Here is a 19914-nt window from a genome sequence, read left to right on the forward strand (position 1 = left end):
AATTTTTTGATGAGGTAACAGAGAGGGTTGATGAGGGCTATGCAGTTGATGTTGTGTATATGTACTTTCAAAAGGCATTTGATAAAGTGTCACATAATAGGCTTGTCAGCAAAATTGAAGCCCATGGAATAAAAGGGGCAGTGGCAGCATGGATATGAAATTGGCTAAGTGACAGAAAACAGACAGTAGTGGTGAACGGTTGTTTTTCAGACTGGAGGAAGGTATACAGTGGTATTCCCCAGGGGTCGGTACTAGGACCACTGCTTTTTTATACATATATTAATGACTTGGCCTTGGTGTACGGGGCACAATTTCAAAACTTGCAGATGACACAAGACTTGGAGGTATAGTAAACAGTGAGGAGGATAGTGATAGACTTCAAGAGGACATAGACAGGCTGATGGAACGGGCGGACACATGGCAGATGAAATTTAACGCAGAAAAGTGCGAAGTGATACATTTTGGCAGTAAGAATGAGGAGAGACAATATAAACTAAATGGTACAATTCTAAAAGGGGTACAGAAACAGAGAGGTCTGGGGGTATATGTGCACAAATCGTTGAATGTGGCAGGGCAGGTTGAGAAAGCGGTTAAAAAAGCATACGGGATCCAGGGCTCTATAAATAGATGTAAGGAATCTTACAATACCAGGTTATAGTCCAACAAATTTATTTTAAAATCACAAGCTTTCGGAGATTATCCCCTTCATCAGGTGAATGAGTGAAAGGTTCTCAAATCGCATATCTTATATTAGGCTGGGACACCATCACACCAATCAAAAGGTGTCGTTGGTGTTTAGACAGATTAGCCACGGAGAACAGTACGTCCCAGTATGCTGAATACACACTGTCAAATTACACAGACAGAGAGAAAGAGACCCAAATGGCAGAGAGAGAGAGAGAATATTAAAAACAGATAACTTTTTTTCCCCTTGCTGGTGGGGTTACGTGTAGCGTGACATGAACCCAAGATCCCAGTTGAGGCCGTCCTCATGGGTGCGGAACTTGGCTATCAATTTCTGCGTTGTCGTGTGTCTCGAAGGCCGCCTTGGAGAACGCTTACCCGAAGATCGGTGGCTGAATGTCCTTGACTGCTAAAGTGTTCCCCGACTGGGAGGGAACCCTCCTGTCTGGCGATTGTTGCGCGGTGTCCGTTCATCCGTTGTCGCAGTGTCTGCATGGTCTCGCCAATGTACCATGCTCCAGGGCATCCTTTCCTGCAACGTATGAGGTAGACAACGTTGGCCGAGTCACAGGAGTATGAACCATGTACCTGGTGGGTGGTGTCCTCTCGTGTGATGGTGGTATCCGTGTCGATGATCTGGCATGTCTTGCAGAGGTTGCCGTGGCAGGGTTGTGTGGTGTCGTGGACGCTGTTCTCCTGAAAGCTGGGTAATTTGCTGCGAGCGATGGTCTGTTTGAGGTTGGGTGGCTGTTTGAAGGCGAGTAGTGGAGGCGTGGGGATGGCCTTAGCGAGGTGTTCATCATCATCGATGACATGTTGAAGGCTGCGGAGAACATGGCGTAGTTTCTCCGCTCCGGGGAAGTACTGGACGACGAAGGGTACTCTGTTGGTTGCGTCCCGAGTTTGTCTTCTGAGGAGGTCTATGCGATTCTTCGCTGCGGCCCGTCAGAACTGTCGATCGACAAGTCGAGCGTCATATCCCGTTCTTACGAGGGCGTCTTTCAGTGTCTGTAGGTGTCCATCGCGTTCCTCCTCGTCTGAGCAGATCCTGTGTATTCGTAGGGCCTGTCCATAGGGGATGGCCTCTTTGACGTGGTTGGGCTGGAAGCTGGAAAAGTGGAGCATCGTGAGGTTGTCCGTGGGACTGTGGTAGAGTGAGGTGCTGAGGTGCCCGTCTTTAATGGAGATTTGTGTGTCCAAGAAAGAAACCGATTCTGAGGAGTAGTCCATGGTGAGTTTGATGGTGGGATGGAACTTGTTGATGTTCTCCAAGGCGGCCTTCGAGACACACAACAACGCAAAATCATCGAGCAGAAGTTGATAGCCACGTTCCGCACCCATGAGGACGGCCTCAACCGGGATCTTGGGTTCATGTCACACTATACGTAACCCCACCAGCAAGGGGAAAAAAAAGTTATCTGTTTTTAATATTCTCTCTCTCTCTCTCTCTGCCATTTGGGTCTCTTTCTCTCTGTCTGTATAATTTGACACAATGTATATTCAGTGTACTGGGACGTACTGTTCTCCGTGGCTAATCTGTCTGAACACCAACGACACCTTTTGATTGGTGTGATGGTGTCCCAGCCTAATATAAGATATGCGATTTGAGAACCTTTCACTCATTCACCTGAGAAGGGGATAATCTCCGAAAGCTTGTGATTTTAAAATAAAATTGTTGGACTATAACCTGTTGTTGTAAGATTCCTTACATTTGTCCACCCCAGTCCATCACCGGCATCTCCACATCATGGCTTCTATAAATAGAGGCATAGAGCATAAAACTAAGGAAGTTATGTTGAACCTTTATAAAACACTAGTTCAGCCACAACTGGAGTATTGTGTCCAGTTCTGGGCACCGCACTTTGGGAAAGGTGTGAAGGCCTTAGAGAGGCGAAGAAGAGATTTACTAGAATGATTCCAGGGATGAGGGACTTCAGTTATTTGGGTAGACTGACAAGCTGGGGTTGTTCTCCTTGGAACATAGAAGGTTGCAAGGAGATTTGATGGAGGTATTCAAAATCATGAAGGGTCTAGACAGAGTAGATAGAGAGAAACTGTTCCCATTGGCAGAAGGGTCAAGAACCAGAGGGCATAGATTTAAGCTGATTGGCAAAAGAACCAAAGGTGACATGAAGAAAAACTTTTTTACACAGTGAGTGGTTAGGATCTGGAATGCACTGCCTGAGGGGGTAGTGGAGGCAGATTCAATCATGGCCTTCAAAAGAGAACTGGATATGTACTTGAAAGGAAAAAAATTGCAGGGCTACGGGGATAGGGCGAGGGAGTAGGACTAGCTGGATTGCTCTTGCATAGAGCAGGCGCGGACTCGATGGGCCGAATGGCCTCCTTCTGTGCTGTAACCTTTCTATGATTCTCGGATTTAGATAAAGTAAATAAAGAGAAACTGCTCCCATTGGCAGAAGGGTCGAGAACCAGAGGACACAGATTTAAGGTGATTAGCAAAAGAACCAAAGACAACATGAGGAAAAACTTTTTACGCAGCAAGTAGTAACCAAGAAGATAGATGAGGGCTGTGCAGTAGACGTGGTCTACATAGACTTTAGCAAAGCCTTTGACAAGGTACCGCATGGTAGGTTGTTACATAAGGTTAAATCTCACGGGATCCAAGGTGAGGTAGCCAATTGGATACAAAATTGGATTGACGACAGAAGACAGAGGGTGGTTGTAGAGGGTTGTGTTTCAAACTGGAGACCTGTGACCAGCGGTGTGCCTCAGGGATCGGTGCTGGGTCCGCTGTTATTTGTTATTTATATTAATGATTTGGATGAGAATTTAGGAGGCATGGTTAGTAAGTTTGCAGATGACACCAAGATTGGTGGCATTGTGGACAGTGAAGAAGGTTATCTAGGATTGCAACGGGATCTTGATAAATTGGGCCAGTGGGCCGATGAATGGCAGATGGAGTTTAATTTAGATAAATGTGAGCTGATGCATTTTGGTAGATCGAATCGGGCTAGGACCTACTCCGTTAATGGTCGGGCGTTGGGGAGAGTTATAGAACAAAGAGATCTAGGAGTACAGGTTCATAGCTCCTTGAAAGTGGAGTCACAGGTGGATAGGGACGTGAAGAAGGCATTCAGCATGCTTGGTTTCATTGGTCAGAACATTGAATACAGGAGTTGGGATGCCTTGTTGAAGTTGTACAAGACATTAGTAAGGCCACACTTGGAATACTGTGTACAGTTCTGGTCACCCTATTATAGAAAGGATATTATTAAACTGGAAAGAGTGCAGAAAAGATTTACTAGGATGCTACCGGGACTTGATGGTTTGACTTATAGGGAGAGGTTGGATAGACTGAGACTTTTTTCCCTGGAGAGTAGGAGGTTAAGGGGTGATCTTATAGAAGTCTATAAAATAATGAGGGGCATAGATAAGGTAGATAGTCAAAATCTTTTCCCAAAGGTAGGGGAGTCTATAACGAGGGGGCATAGATTTAAGGTGAGAGGGGAGAGATACAAAAGGGTCCAGAGGGGCAATTTTTTCACTCAAAGGGTGGTGAGTGTCTGGAACGAGCTGCCAGAGGCAGTAGTAGAGGTGGGTACAATTTTGTCTTTTAAAAAGCATTTGGACAGTTACATGGGTAAGATGGGTATAGAGGGATATGGGCCAAGTGCAGGCAATTGGGACTAGCTTAGTGGTATAAACTGGGCGACATGGACATGTTGGGCCGAAGGGCCTGTTTCCATGTTGTAAACTTCTATGATTCTATTCTATGATCTGGAATGCGCTGCCTGATAGGGTGGTGGAAGCAGGTTTCGTTGTGGCTTTCAAAAAGGAATTGGATAAATACTTGAAGGGAAAAAATTTGCAGGGCTATGGGGAAAGAGCGGGGGAATGGGGCTAACTGGATTACTCTTACAAAGAGTCAGCACGGGTTCGATGGGCCAAATGGCCTCCTTCTGTGCTGTAACCATTGTATGATTCTATGATTTTCTATGACTCATCCTGTCACAAAACCCTTTGCAAAGTGGTTTCTCACAGAGGTCAAGTGACCATCTATCTGGTTGTCCCTTATACATCTAGCTGCCTGCCCGTAACCTGTTCCTATCACCATCCTGAATCATTGTCCATAGCTGTCTTGCCACACAATGGAAATGACCACAGTCAGTCATTAGTCAATGGTCAGTATTTGCAATTCAGCAAAACAAGTCAATGGTCAGTATTTTACAATTCAACAAATCAAAATAACATAACTTGCAAATTAAAGCAGCACAATTTGTAAAGTATGGTGGTAAATAGTGTTAAGAAAAACATGTCAATTTATCCTTATCCCCAATATTCTTACAAGCGACAGAGCGGGGCTTAAGCCTGTCCACACAACCCCGCCAGCAGCTACTCATAATGTGGAGGCCTCACTCCCCCAGCAGACCGGGGAGGACCACTGCTTTTTTTAATATATATTAATGACTTGGACTTGGGTGTACAGGGCACAATTTCAAAATTTGCAGATGACACAAAACTTGGATGTGTAGTGAACAGTGAGGAGGATAGTGATAGACTTCAAGAGGACATAGACAGGCTGGTGGAATGGGCGGACATGTGGCAGTTGAAATTTAACGCAGAAAAGTGCCAAGTGATACATTTTGGTAGAAAGAACGAGGAGGAGCAATATAAACTAAAGGGTACAATTCTAAAAGGGATTTAGGAATAGAGAGATCTGGGGTATATGTGCACAAATCATTGAAGGTAGCAGGGCAGGTTGAGAAAGCGGTTAAAAGGACATACGGGATCCTGGGCATTTTAAATAGAGGCATAGAGTACAAAAGCAAGGAAGTCATGATGAACCTTTATAAAACACTGGTTCAGCCACAACTGGAGTATTGTGTCCAGTTCTGGGCACCGCACTTTAGGAAGGACGTGAAGGCCTTGGAGAGGGTGCAGAAGAGATTTATTAGAATGATTCCAGGGATGAAGGACTTCAGTTAAGTGGATAGACTGGAGAAGCTGGGGTTATTCTCCTTAGAGCAGAGAAGGTTGAGAGGAGATTTGATAGAGGTATTCAAAATCATGAAAGGCCTAGACAGAGTAGATAGAGAGAAACTGTTCCCATTGGCAGAAATGTTGAGAACCAGAGGACACAAATTTAAGGTGATTGGCAAAAGAACTAAAGGCAATGTGAGGAAAAACTTTTTTACACTGCAAGTGGTTATAATCTGGAATGCACTGCCTGAGGGGACGGTGGAGGCAGATTCAATCATGGCCTTCAAAAGGGAATTGGATAAGTAGTTGAAAGGAAAATATTTGCAGGGCTGCGGGGAAAGGACGGGGGAATGGGACTAGCTGGATTGCTCTTGCCGAGAGCGGCACGGACTTGACCGGCCGAATGGTCTCCTTCCATGCTATAACCATTCTGAGTCTATGAACTGGTATGCATATTTACCAAGGATGGGTGAAACTAGAACTAGGGGGCATAATCTTAGAATAATGGGCTGCTCTTTCAAAACTGAGATAAGGAGAAACTTCTTCACTCAGAGGGTAGTAGGTCTGTGGAATTTGCTGCCCCAAGAAGCTGTGGAAGCTACATCATTAAATAAATTTAAAACAGAAATAGACAGTTTCCTAGAAGTAAAGGGAATTAGGGGTTATGGGGAGCGGGCAGGAAATTGAACATGAATTTAGATTTGAGGTTAGGATCAGATCAGCCATGATCTTATTGAATGGCGGAGAAGGCTCGAGGGGCCGATTGGCCTAGTCCTGCTCCTATTTCTTATGTTCTTATGTTCTTATGCCATGCATGCAACCAGAAACCAAAATCTTTTTTTTGCCCTTGTTCATTCTTCTCTGGCAAGTCCAGTGCTAATGGGAATTGAATCAGTCCCCAAAAACCTAGAAAGAAAATTTGAATTAACTCACCTTTAAATGAAGATTTCAACTTTCTAACTGGAACCTGTTTATACTAGCCGAAAGTATTTTACCTGCAATGCATCTCAGTTGCAACATGGGGAGCTTCTGTCTTTGGTATTTAATTGCCAAAACACAGAAATTGAGGGTATCAGCGCTCAATCATCAAAGTATCCATTTGGCCATTTTGTTATTGTCAGGGACCTTGTGGTAAATAATGTCGTGTTGTACTCCTAAACTTGCTAGTTATTATTGCATAACTGTCGCCAGTGTAAAAGCTTTGTACTGACAGCAATTTCTCTGCTAAAATGTCAACATAGGGCACAATTTTAATATGCTGGTGGGTAGAGTCCAGTGGGAGGTGATTTGCGGGCGCCAAACCCGGAAGGGAAGTAGGCGGGTTACGAGATCGCAACCCTAATGGGGCCAATTAAAGCCTCCTCCGGGTTTCGCGCCTGGCAGCCAGCCTGATTGACAGGCTGCCGACAGGAGCTGCACATCTGAGGGCGGGGGATGGGGGAACAGGGAAGAAGGAGAGAGAGAGAGTGACCTCATTGGCCAATAGGAGAGAGATTGGGAGAGGAGACAAATATAGGAGGTGGGAGAGACAAAGATTGGAGGGGGTGCAGGGGACATCGGTGGGGAGGGCTACATCAGACATCGGAGGGGGGGAGACATCGGACATAGGAAGAGGCGTGCAGGAGACATCGGATATCGGTGGGGGTGCAGGAGACATCGAACGTGGCGGGGGCAGGTGACATTGGACATTGGAGGGGGTGCAGGAGACATCAGACATCGGGGGGGGGGGGTGCAGGAGACATTGGACATCGGAGGGGGGTTGCAGGAGACTTCGGACATCAGGGTGAGGGTTGCAGGAGACATCGTTTGTACGGTATGTTTATTTAATTTTGTACAATAGGAAATGTATTTTTATTTAGTTTATTTTTCACTGATCCGGCCTTTCACCAGGCGTGAATCGGAAGCCGTGGGAAAGCCGTACAGGTAAGGTCAAAATCTTTTCAATTGTCCGAAAAACAAAAAATAAACTAACTTAAGTACTTCAATGAGGCACATTTGCTGCTTTAATTGCTGGCGGGACTTCCGGGTTCGGGAACGGCGCACGCACCCAGATGACTCTGGGTCGTGCATGTTCTTCAATGTGTTGGATTCGGGAATCCTGCCCGCTCCAAAAAAATCATGATTTTCTTTGCCCCCCTGCCCCCAACACACCCGGACTTTCATTTTAAAATTGAGACCATAATGTAGAATTGTGCGTGAAGAAAACACTATTGTTAAAAAAAACTAAAGAGTTTTCTCTTATTGACATTGCATGGAGCTTGGAATGTTAATCTGACAAAACACTATTAACAAGCTTAACAATAACCTAAAGTTCAAAGACATGTGGCACTTGCACCATTGCTTTTATGAAACTTGTTGACATATTGCACTTTCTTTTTAAATTCATGGCTGTTGGATTTCCATCATTGTTGCTATAGAAAGACATATAAACATACAAATTAAGAGCAGGAGTAGGCCATTCGGCCCCTTGAGCCTGCTCTGCCATTTGATAAGATCATGGCTGACCAGTCTACCTACTATAACCTTTGACTCTCTTGTTAATCAGGAATCTATCGAACTCAGCCTTAAAAAATATTCAATGACCCTGCCTCCTTTTACTGAATGTGGAGATGCCGGTGATGGACTGGGGTTGACAATTGTAAACAATTTTACAACACCAAGTTATAGTCCAGCAATTTTATTTTAAATTCACAAGCTTTCGGAGGCTTCCTCCTTCGTCAGGTAAATGTTCAAGAGCTCCTTGAAGTCTACGCATTTATACATCACAGAACAATACATGGTGTTTACAGACTGCCCCTGCAACTGCCCGTTGCCAAGGCAATCACCGTGTTCAGACAGAGAGGTGTCACCTGCAGAACCCCCGAATACACATTCAACAAAAAAGCAAACAGGAAAAAAAACAGAGAGAGGCAGAAACATCCGGAAGGCAGAGAAAGCCAGCAAATGACCCATTATATTAAAAATAGATAACATTTGTTCACTGGTGGGGTAACGTGTAGCGTGACATGAACCCAAGATCCCGGTTGAGGCCGTACTGAAGGAGATCTGCAGATGTAGAATTAAGGAAACATCTTTCCATCTTAAGTGGGCTCGCCGGGTGGCAAATTTAATTTAAATGAGTTTCTACTGTGTTTCTTAACAGGAGCATAAAAACAACCTGTGTCAGGACTGGGTTGTTTTAAATTCACTAATAATTACACAGCTAATCTACAGGCATAAAGGACATGTCAGAATTTAGAATACATTTTATTTCATGCAGTATCAACAATGCTTTGTTGAAAATAATTAACAGTTTAATTCATTGTCTCACTAATTTGGACAATTATATCGCATGTAAACACCATTCTACATTTTAGATTTTTAAAAGCTGATCATCTGGGGAGTCTTATATCAGCTTTCATAGAATCATAGAAAGTTACGACACAGATCGAGGCCATTCGGCCCATCGTGTCTGTGCTGGCCGAAAAATGGCTATCCAGCTTAATCCCACTTTCTGGCACTTGGTCCATAGCCCTGTAGGTTACGGCACTTCAAGTGCACATCCAGGTACTTTTTAAATAAGTTGAGGACTTCTGCCTCTACCACCCTTTCAGGCAGTGAGTTCCAGACCCTCACCACCCTCGGTGAAAAATTTTCTCCTCAGCTCCCCTCTAATCCTTCTACCAATTACTTTGAATCTATGCCCCTGGTCACTGACCCCTCTGCTAAGGGAAATAGGTCCTTCCTATTCACTCCATCTAGTCCCATCAGCATAACCTCCCTGCTCTTATATTCTATGCGTCGGCTAATAAAGGAAAGTATCCTGTATTCCTTTTTAACTACCTTATCTACCTGTCCTGCTACCTTCAGGGATCTGTGGGCATGCAATCCATGGTCCCTTTGTTCCTCTACACTTCTCAGTATCCTCCCATTTATTGTGTACTCCCTTGCCTTGTTTGCCTTCCCCAATTGCATTACCTCGCACTTCTCTGGATTGAATTCCATTTGCCACTTTTCTGCCCACCTGACCAGTCCATTGATATCTTCTTGCAGTCTACAGCTTTCCTTCTCACTATCAACCACACGGCCAATTTTTGTATCATCTGCAAACTTTTTGATCAAGCCCCCCCACATTCAAGTCCAAATCACTAATATATACCACAAAAAGCAAGGGACCTAGTGCTGAGCCTTACGGGATCCCACTGGAAACAGCCTTCCAGTCTCAAAAACACCCGTCAACCATTCCCCTTGCTTCTTGGCACTGAGGTTGCTTATTGTCAATTTTGGATCCAACTAGCCACTTTCCCTTGGATCCCATGGGCTTTTGCTTTTTGACCAGTCTGCCATGCGGGTCCTTGTCAAAAGCCCTGCTAAAATCCATGTAGACGACATCAAACGCGTTACCCTCATCAACCCTCCTTGTTACCTCCTCAAAAAATTCAATCAAGTTAGTCAGACACAACCTTCCCTGAACAAATCCACGCTGATTGTCCTTGATTAAACCAAGAGGTTTCTCTTGCACCCTTGGGTAGAATACAATAAAAAGCTCGTCATCTGTTAAGCAAGCCTTTTATCACCTCCTGCCTTTCTCTTTCAGTCATAACTTTCTATTTTATTCAGACTGTTCATATCATTTTCATGTAAATTTTTCTCTCCTCATTTAAATATGCTGCCCCATGTACTTTTCTTCCTCATTGAGATTCACTTTATGACTCAACTGCTTGATTTAATCTCACTGGCACTTATAGATCGAATATCTGATGATTGTGTCTTTTGTTGAAATCCAGACTGATCATAACATCTCCTGTTCTAACACTCTTTCCTCAGCATTCCCTTCTTTTGACAGTTCACAGGTTTTTAAAATCAAAGGGTGGCATCACTGAATCACAACACTTTTTTCTTCTCTCCCACTTTCTTCAATGTTGGTGGTATCTCCGATTATGCCTTAGCCCTTCACTTAGGTTTCTCACTAAAAATATTTGGGATTTTACTCTGCAATACTAATATCTATAGGAAGTGTGCAATATATGAAAGACTTATAGATAGCTATAGTTGCAAATAGAAGAAATTATAAAAATAACAGAGAGATGTGCAAACTGCTTTGGATGAGAATACCAATCAATTATTACACCGCTTACTTTTTGTCGATGTGAAGAGTCTCCGTATTGCAGTGAGAGTAAAAAAGATGCAATGTTGTCCAAATTGAGTTTAGGTAAGTGACGAAAGAAATGACCAAGGTAAATAGGGAACAACTCCATCCTCATATAGAGGAATCCAGAACATATCAACCTGGAAAACAAGCAAAAGTTAACCAATAACTTCAAATAAGGTGACATGAGAGTCAAAATCGATGGCCCTTCCTGTGCATTTTGGTAACTCTGATGGGACCGTGCCTGATGGCTGGTAATACACTGGGTCTGCAAACACAGTAACGCTGATGGCATGGAGAAGTATGAGTTTTGAGATCGAAGACATTGTACTGCGGATATATATCTAGATAATTGAATAAATAAGCTAGATGGATAATAATGAGCTTAATAGGCTGTCAGGCTTTTAAAACACATAGGGCGCTAAATTGGGCCATGTAGAGCCCGTTGTTTCAGTGCTACACGGCCTCTCCGACATCCAAGATGGTGTCTTGGATGCGCATGCATGTTTTCCTGCGTGACGTGCGCCAGACGCCATCTGGTATAGGAGTTTGCGCAGGCACAGATAACGTATGCTGGAATCATGTAAAGTAGGGAGAAAATGGCTTCAATCAGTGTGCAAAGCTGATTTAAAGTAATAGACGCCATTTTGGGACTTAACGCTCAACTCAACGCACAGTCTTAACTCTGACCACCTGAACGTGTCTTAGAGTGCCTGGAGGACCCCCCACCGGCGCTATTTAAAGGGACCATGCAGGATTTACAGGTTAGTGGCTGGATTATTGCCTCTGGTTGCCAAGACATTTGTAACTGTTTTTGGAGGTCTCCTAGACTTGAATACTAGGACGAGGGGACATAGCCAAACATTTAGAGCCAGGACGTGCAGGAGTGAAATTAGGAAATGCTTCTACACGCAAAGGGTTGGAGACGTTTGGACCGCTCTTCTGCAGATGGCAGTTGATGCTAGCTCACTTGTGAATGTTAAATCTGAGATTGATCGATTTCTGTGAACTAAGGGCGTTAAGGGATATGGGGCTAACACGGGTATATGGAGTTAGGTCACAGGTCCACCATGATCTCATTGAATGGTGGAACAAGCTCGAGGGGGCTAAATGCCACGGCCACTTGCTGCCTCTTGATATGCGCCACCTTCTCCTGCAAGAAAGCGGGACATGTGCCTGGGTGATGTGCCTGTCATGGTTGAATAGCGGCTCGTGTGTGTGGCCTGTGAGATGTGGTGGGCGGCTTGAAACAGTGGTAATGTGTAAGGGTGAGAGGAAGCATCTGATTGGAAGAGTTGAGTACTGATGGAAAGAGTATATTGGTGTGTGGGTGATGGGGGGTGTAGTGCCTGGTGCAGTTGGTAGGAGACACCGCTTGACAGTTGACCTCACTCACCTTGCCCACTCATGTCAAAGCATTGAACTTCCTCCTGCACTGCATCCATGTTCATGATGCTGTGCGCCTGGCATTGACTGCATCCCCCACTGCCTCCCACTGCCTTTTGGGTATATGTCTGGAGGGCTTCAAACCCCCCCCCAACCCCAGCGCATGTAGAATGTCCCTCCTTCTGTCCACCTATTGCACCAAGACCTCTAGTGCATCAGCAGAGAACCTTGGTGCATGCGCTCTCGCAGGCCTGGCACCAACTCAGATCGGCAGATCGGTGAGGTCTGGTGTGCAGATTGGAGGATGTGGGATTTACATCTGTGTTTTACTAATGCGATGTCTGATTTCTGTTCAGTCTCCATGCAGACAGTAGAATGTTATTTTCAGCTAGTAACAGGTACCAGCTAGCTTTAAGAGATTTTGAAGAAACATTCCCCCTTTAAGAGATTGAGCTCCCTCTGGTGATGGAAAGTGCAAATTGCATTGATTCCACGTGCAAGCCCTGGAAAGGAACGCCGATTGCAGGTAAGTGCTTCCTTGGGTCCAAACTTGCGTCCTGCCTGCGCAGGGTCCGTCGGGCACGGGGTGGTAGCGCATCGCGTTACTACCGCCCAAAACGGACGCTTATCGAATTTTTCTCCCATAGGCTTTTGGAAACACAAGCTTTTCAACACAGCGGAGGGTAATGTAAAAGAAGGCAACAAGGGCATCAAAAGCTTCAGATTGGGAAAGCAATGATAGGTGTGAAAAAGCATGGGCCTCTCATTCCTATCTGGTAATCTGTTCAAACAGCTGAGATTTGCAAAACATCAAATAGTGTTGCATCCAGCATATGGTCAAATGATATAAGGAATGGATTTGAAACCATTGAAACAATCAAAATTGGAGACATCAGGACCATTAAGAACGTCTGTGCATAGAAATATAAGGGACTATCTCTACATGAAAGGCCATAAACTGAGGCAGTAAAGGGGCCTTTTATGTTCCGTCATTCAAGCACCTGGAGGGTGATATTAAGAGGCATACGTGGGTGCGTTGGGGGCGGACGGCTCCGAAAATCACGCAAATCCCGTTCGGGCTCGGAAGCCGGCTCCAACCCGCCGACTTCTGAGTTTCCCAGGGACTCATCTGTGTGCACGCGGGCGACCCGAAACCAGAAGTCCAGCCGGCAATTAAAGCTGGCGGGATGTCAGTTAAAGAGCCAAATGTACATCATTGAGGTACTTAAGGCATGTTACCTGTGACAGATTAAGTAGTTACAACGATTTTTAAACTACCTGGGCGAGGACATTAATCATCAGCAATCAACATGTTTCCGCGTCGGAAATGGTAAGTTTGGTTCATTCAAAAGTCACGGCCCGAAGACATTATCGGCGCCCTGACTTAAATTTAACAGTGAGTGAGGAGAGGCCCGCGCTGTGGGATTCCCGGCAGCAGGTCCGAAGCAGGAGGTGCCGACTGGCCAAGGTAAGTCCTGAGGATCAGTTCCTTTAAACACTCCTTGTGGGCCAAGAGGAGCAGGAGTTCTCCACCCAGGCCACAGAAGGAAACCATTGGCCTCGCCCAGTCCCGATCGCGGCCCCAATGTCTTCACTCCCCCCCTCCTGATGGCGGCCCCAATGTCCTCTCGCTGCCCACCCCCAGCCTTCATCTCGGTCTGGAGCCTTCAGCCGCTACTGACTGCCGGGTACTGTCCCCACAGGTCCCCGGCTGTAACCTCCTGCTGCATGTTAGTGCTCCCGCCCACCAACCAGGCTGTCAACTTGGCCGGCTGTCAGGTGCGAGTCGACAGAGGATTATTCAAATGAGTTCATGCCATTAAGATCGGCATGGCCTTGCCTAGTTTTCCCCACGTTAATGTGCCCCCCCCCCGTACCCTCCCCGCCTCCCCGTTAATATCGGGACCATTGTTTCCCTCTATATTTAAAATAATAAAGCACAGTTCAAGTTTGAATCATTTTTTGTTTGAATAATCTTTTGGGTTCTGTTCAAAGGGGACTGATGGTTGTGAGACAGAGAACAAAGCTTGTTTGGGGTAGGAAACTCCATAATTTTAAACACTTAATGTGCAAATCCCTCAAAAGGACAGTGATTGTACTTTGAACTAAATTTGAGCTGCGTACATAATATTCTGGAACACACATTTTTGTTTGAAATTATGCTAATAATTTTAGAGGTCTTTAGTGCATTTGCTGCTAATTGGAGGATAATTCAGGCCAGAAAACCTAATGATTTCGCTTCCATCATTCACTATCTAAGTTAACGGGTTTACATCAAATGCTTGTGTGTGCTATTTTAAAGAGAGTCCTTAACCAGTTTAAAATAAATTATTTAAAATAAATAATAGGTTAAGGACCTATTTATCCGAGAATGCTTTTATGACTTTGTTAAAAATAGCAAATATAGGAAATCCCCCTGTCATGTCAACAATGTGGCAACCAGTGGAAATCTTGGCCAAAGTAATTTATCGATAGAAGAATGTACATGGGATAAGCCCAGGAGACAAGTGATGTACAGAATATCCAGTGCAATCATTTTGGCCTCAATAGCGTTCTAACTAAAAATCACCAGCTGAAAACCGTCACCTACGGTGGAAGATTCCTGGGCAACAGTATAGTCTGTAGGAAGGAAATACTCAGATCAGTAATTGCTTAGCATGTCAATGAGTTGATTATTTTCAGGTTTTTGCTCTTCTCAACTGACTTCCAACTAACTTGAATGAAGACGCCATCACAACATGAATACATAGAAGTTGCGCTGCACAGCGAGGTTGGTTCTGTTAATAATGAACTGAGACAGATTTCTGTGGCTCAAGAGACTCAGATTCTGAAAATAAAAATCAACGACGACAGATCTTGGCATCCAGCTTGGTAGCAAACCTTAGAAAATGTTTGTAATATAGAAATAAAATAATTACACCGGTCCACAAAAGAAAGAAAGAGTGAGTTACATTTTTAAATATCTATCAATCTACATTTGTTGTCTGTACAATTATTTCTGTACTGTGAACGGTTCTGGGCACCACACCTTAATAAGGATATATTCAGGAAAGATAGGGAAGGAAAGAAAGGAGCAGGGTGGCAGTATTGGTCAAAAAAACTACTATAGTACTGGAAAGCAATGATGCAGGCCACCAAGTAGTGGGAAGGAGATAGAGGAGCAAATTTGCAGGGAATTTGCAAGAACTATATAGTGATAATGGAGAACTTCAATTATCCCAATATAGACTGGGATAGTAGGAGTGTAAAGGGGAAAGAAGGGGAGGAATTCCTGAAATGGGTACGAGAACTTTTCTTGATCAGTGTATTTCCAGCCCAACGCGGAAGGAAGCAGTGCTGGATCTAGTTCTGGGGAAAGAAGTGGGGCAGGTGGAGCATATCTTAATGGGGGAGCATTTGGAGAACAGTGATCATTATATCATCAGGTATAGAATAGTTATGGAAAAGGAAAAGGAACAATCAAATGTAAAAATACTTAACTGGAGGAGGGCTAATTTCAATGAGTTAAAAAGGGATTTTGCCCAGGTGGATTGGAATCAAAAATTGTTAGACAAAACAGCAATTGAAAAATGGGAGGCCTTCAAGGAGGAGATGGTTTGAGTACAGAGTAGACACATTCCCACTGTGGGGGAAGGGAGGGGGTGGGGGGGGGGAGGAAGGGCATTCAAAGCTAGAGCTCCCTGGGTGACTAAGGATATAGAGATTAAAATGAAACAGAGAAAGGAGGCTTATGACAAATGTAGGGTTTATAAGACAGTAGAGAACCAAGCGAACTACAGATCGTAGAGAGGAGAGCAAAAAAAGGGAATAAGAGGGGCAAAGAGAGAATATGAGAATAGATTAGTGGCTAAAATAAAAGGGAACCCTTTCAAAAGTCTTTCATAAACACATAAATAGTAAAAAGGTAGTCAAAGGAAGGGTGGGACTGATTAGGGACAAAAAAAGAGATTTTCTTGTGGAGGCAAAGGGTATGGCTGAGGTAGTTCATGAATACTGCGCATCAGTCTTCACTAGAGAAGAGAATGCTGCCATTGTAGCAATAAAGGAGGAGATGGTAGCGATATTGGATAGGATAAAAATAGATAAAGAGGAAGTACTTAAAAGGTTGGCAGTACTCAAAGTAGCAAAATCACCTGTCCAGATCATTGAATCATTGAATCGTTACAGCACAGAAGGAGGCCATTTGGCCCATCGATCCTCTGCCGGCTCTTTGTGAGAGCAATCCAGTTAGTCCCATTCCTCCGCTCCTTCCCCATAGCCCTGCAAATTTTTTCCCTTCAAATATTTATCCAATTCCTCTTTGAAAACCACGATTGAAAGCCAGCACAGATTTGTTAAAGGCAAATCATGTTTCACTAACTTGATTGAGTTTTTTGATGAGGTAACAGATAGGGTTGATGAGGGCAATGCGTTTGATGTTGTGTATATGGACTTTCAAAAGGCATTTGATAAAGTGCCACATAAAAGACTTGTGAGCAAAATTGAAGCCCATGGAATAAAATGGTGTAACATTTGCAATTCTCCAGTTGTCTGGCACCACCCCCGTATCTAAGGACGGGGGTGATGCCAGAGGTCTGCATGTCCTCCTGAAGTCTATTATTATACTCCTCACTGTTTACTACACTCCCAAGTTTTGTGTCATCTGCAAATTTGGAAATTGTGCCCTGCACACCCAAGTCCAAGTCATTAATACATATCAAAAAAGCAGTGCTAGTAGCGACTCCCGGGGAACACCCTTGTAAACCTTCCTCCAGTCCGATAAACAACCATTCACCACTACTCTCTATTTTCTATCACTTAGCCAATTTTGTATCCATGCTGACACTGCCCCTTTTATTCCAAGGGCTTCAATTTTGTTGACAAGCCTATTGTGTGGCACTTTATCAAACGCCTTTTGAAAGTCCATATACACATCAACCAAATTGCCCTCATCAATCCTTCCTGTTACCTCATCAAAAATCTCAATCAAGTTAGTTAAACACGATTTGACTTTTAGAAATCTGTGCTGGATTTCCTTTATTAATTCACGCTTGTCCAAGTGACTGTTAATATCGCTGTGGATTATCGTTTCTAAAAGCTTCCCCACCACTGAAGTTAAACTGACTGGCCTTTGGTTGCGGGGTTTATCATTACACCCTTCTTTGGACAAGGGTGTAACATTTGCAAATCTCCATTCGTCTGACGCCACCCCCATATCTAAGGACGATTGGAAGATTATGGCCAACACCTCCGCAATTTCCATCCTTACTTCCCTCAGCAAACTAGAATGTATCCTATGCAGACTGGGTGACTTATCTACTTTAAGAATAGCCAACCTTTCTAGTACCTCCTCTTAATCAAATTTCACCCCATCCAGTATCTCAGCTACCTCCCGTTTTACTGTGACTTTGGCTGCATCTCCTTCCTTGGCAAAGATAGATGCAAAGTATTCATTTAGTACCTGAGTCATGCCCTCTGCCTCCATACGTAGAATTCCTTTTTGGTCCCTAATCGGCCCCATCCCTCCGCTTACTACCCATTTACTATTTATATGCATATAGAAGACTTTTGGATTCCCTTTTATGTTAATTGCCAGTCTATTCTCACATTATCTCTTCGCCCCTCTTATTTCATTTTTCACTTCTCCTCTGTACTTTCTATATTTAGCCTGGTTTGCACTTGAGTTATCAACCTGACATCGGTCATACGCCCCCTTTTTCTACTTCATCTTGCTCTCTATCCCTTTCGTCATACAGGGGGCTTGGGCTTTGGTTGCCCTACTTTTCTCCTCGTGGGAATGTACCTAGACTGTAACAAAACCATCTCGTCTTTAAAGGCTGCCCATTGTTCGATTACCGTTTTGCCTGCCAATCTTTGATCCCAATTTACCCGGGCCAGATCTGTTCTCAGCCCACTGAACTTGGCCCTCCTCCAATTAAGTATTCTTACTCTAGATTGCTGCTTGTCCTTTTCCATAACTAATCTAAACCTTATGATACTATGATCACTGTTCCCTAAATGCTCCCCCACTGACACTTGCTCCACTTGACCCACCTCATTCCTCAGAACTAGATCCAGCAATGCCTCCTTCCTCATTGGGCCGGAAACATACTGATCAAGAAAGTTCTCCTGAACACACGTCAGAAATTTCTCCCCCTCTGTGCCCTTTACACTATTACTATCCCAGTCTATATTAGGATAGTTGAAGTCCCCCATTATCACTACTCTATAATTCGTGAACCGTTCTGTAATTTCTCTGAAAATTTGCTCCTCTATATCCTTCCCACTAGTTGGTGGCCTATAGAATATACCCAGTACCTCTATAGTTTCTTAACTCTAACCAAATAGATTCTGTCCTTGATCCCTCAAGGACAACCTCTCTTTCCAGCACTGCAATATTCTCCTTGATCAATATTGCCACCACCCCTCCTTTTTTTCCTTCCCTATCTTTCCTGAACACCTTGTATCCAGGAATATTTAGTACCCAATACTGCCCTTTTTAAGCCAGGTCTCCGTTATCACCACTACATCATATTCCCTTGTGGCTATTTGCGTGGTAACCTTATTTACCTCGCTTCGTGTGTTTACACACATGCACTCTAAACCTTACTGCAGTAAAATGTCTTACTGCAATTATACAGGGCCCTGATGAGACCATACCTGGAGTATTGTGTGCAGTTTTGGTTTCCTTACCTAAGAAAGGATATACTTGCAGCGAAGGTTCACCAGACTGATCCCTGGGATGGCAGGACTGTCGTATGAGGTGAGATTGGGTCGACTCGGCCTGTATTCACTCGTGTTTAGAAGAATGAGAGGGGATCTCATTGAAACATATAAAATTCTGACAGGGCTAGACAGACTGGATGCAGGGAGGATGTTTCCCCTGGCTGGGGGGTCCAGAACGAGGGGTCACAGTCTCAGGATATGGGGTAGGACATTTAGGACTGAGATGAGAAGAAATTTCTTCACTCAGAGGGTGGTGAACCTGTGGAATTCTCTACTACAGAAGGCTGTGGAGGCCAAGTCACTGAATATATTTAAGAAGGAGATAGATAGATTTCTAGTCACAAAAGGCATCAAGGGGTATGGGGAGAGAGCAGGAATATGGTATTGAGATAGAGGATCAGCCACGATCATATTGAATGGCGGAGCAGGCTCAAAGGGCCGAATGGCCTACTCCTGCTCCTATTTTCTACGTTTCTATCTTCGACCTTCTCATATTCTCTCTTCGTCTGATCCTATCTAATACTGTACTATTTCTTACTCTAGTGGTATCTGTTTCTCCCAATCCTTTGTGCACCTTGTTTCTCCTTTCTAATGCTACATCCTGGTGCCCATCCCCCTGCCAAATTAGATTAAACCCCCCCTCCACCACAGTACTAGTGAGCCTCCCCACGAGGACATTGGTCCCAGCTCTGTTGAGGTGCAACCCATCCGTCTTGAACAGGTCCCTCCTGCCCCAGAACTGGTCTCAATGCCCCAAGAATCTGAAGCCCTCCCTCTTGCATCATGTCTCTAGCCACGCATTAACCTGCCTTATTTTCCTATTTTCGTACTCACTAGTGCGTGGCACTGGGAATAATCCAGAGATTACTACCTTTGAGGTCCTGCTTTGTAACTTTGAGGTAAAAACAGAAAATGCTGGTAAAGCTCAGCAAGTGAAGCAGCATCTGTGGAGAATGAAACAGAGTTAACGTTTCAGGTCGAAGACCTTTCGTCAGAACTGGATGTTCCAGCATCTGCAATATTTTGCTTTTAACTTTGAGTTCTGCTTTTTAAAATGGGATGCACCC

This window comes from Heptranchias perlo, chromosome 1 (genome assembly GCF_035084215.1).
Source record: "Heptranchias perlo isolate sHepPer1 chromosome 1, sHepPer1.hap1, whole genome shotgun sequence".
Lineage (NCBI taxonomy): Eukaryota > Metazoa > Chordata > Chondrichthyes > Hexanchiformes > Hexanchidae > Heptranchias > Heptranchias perlo.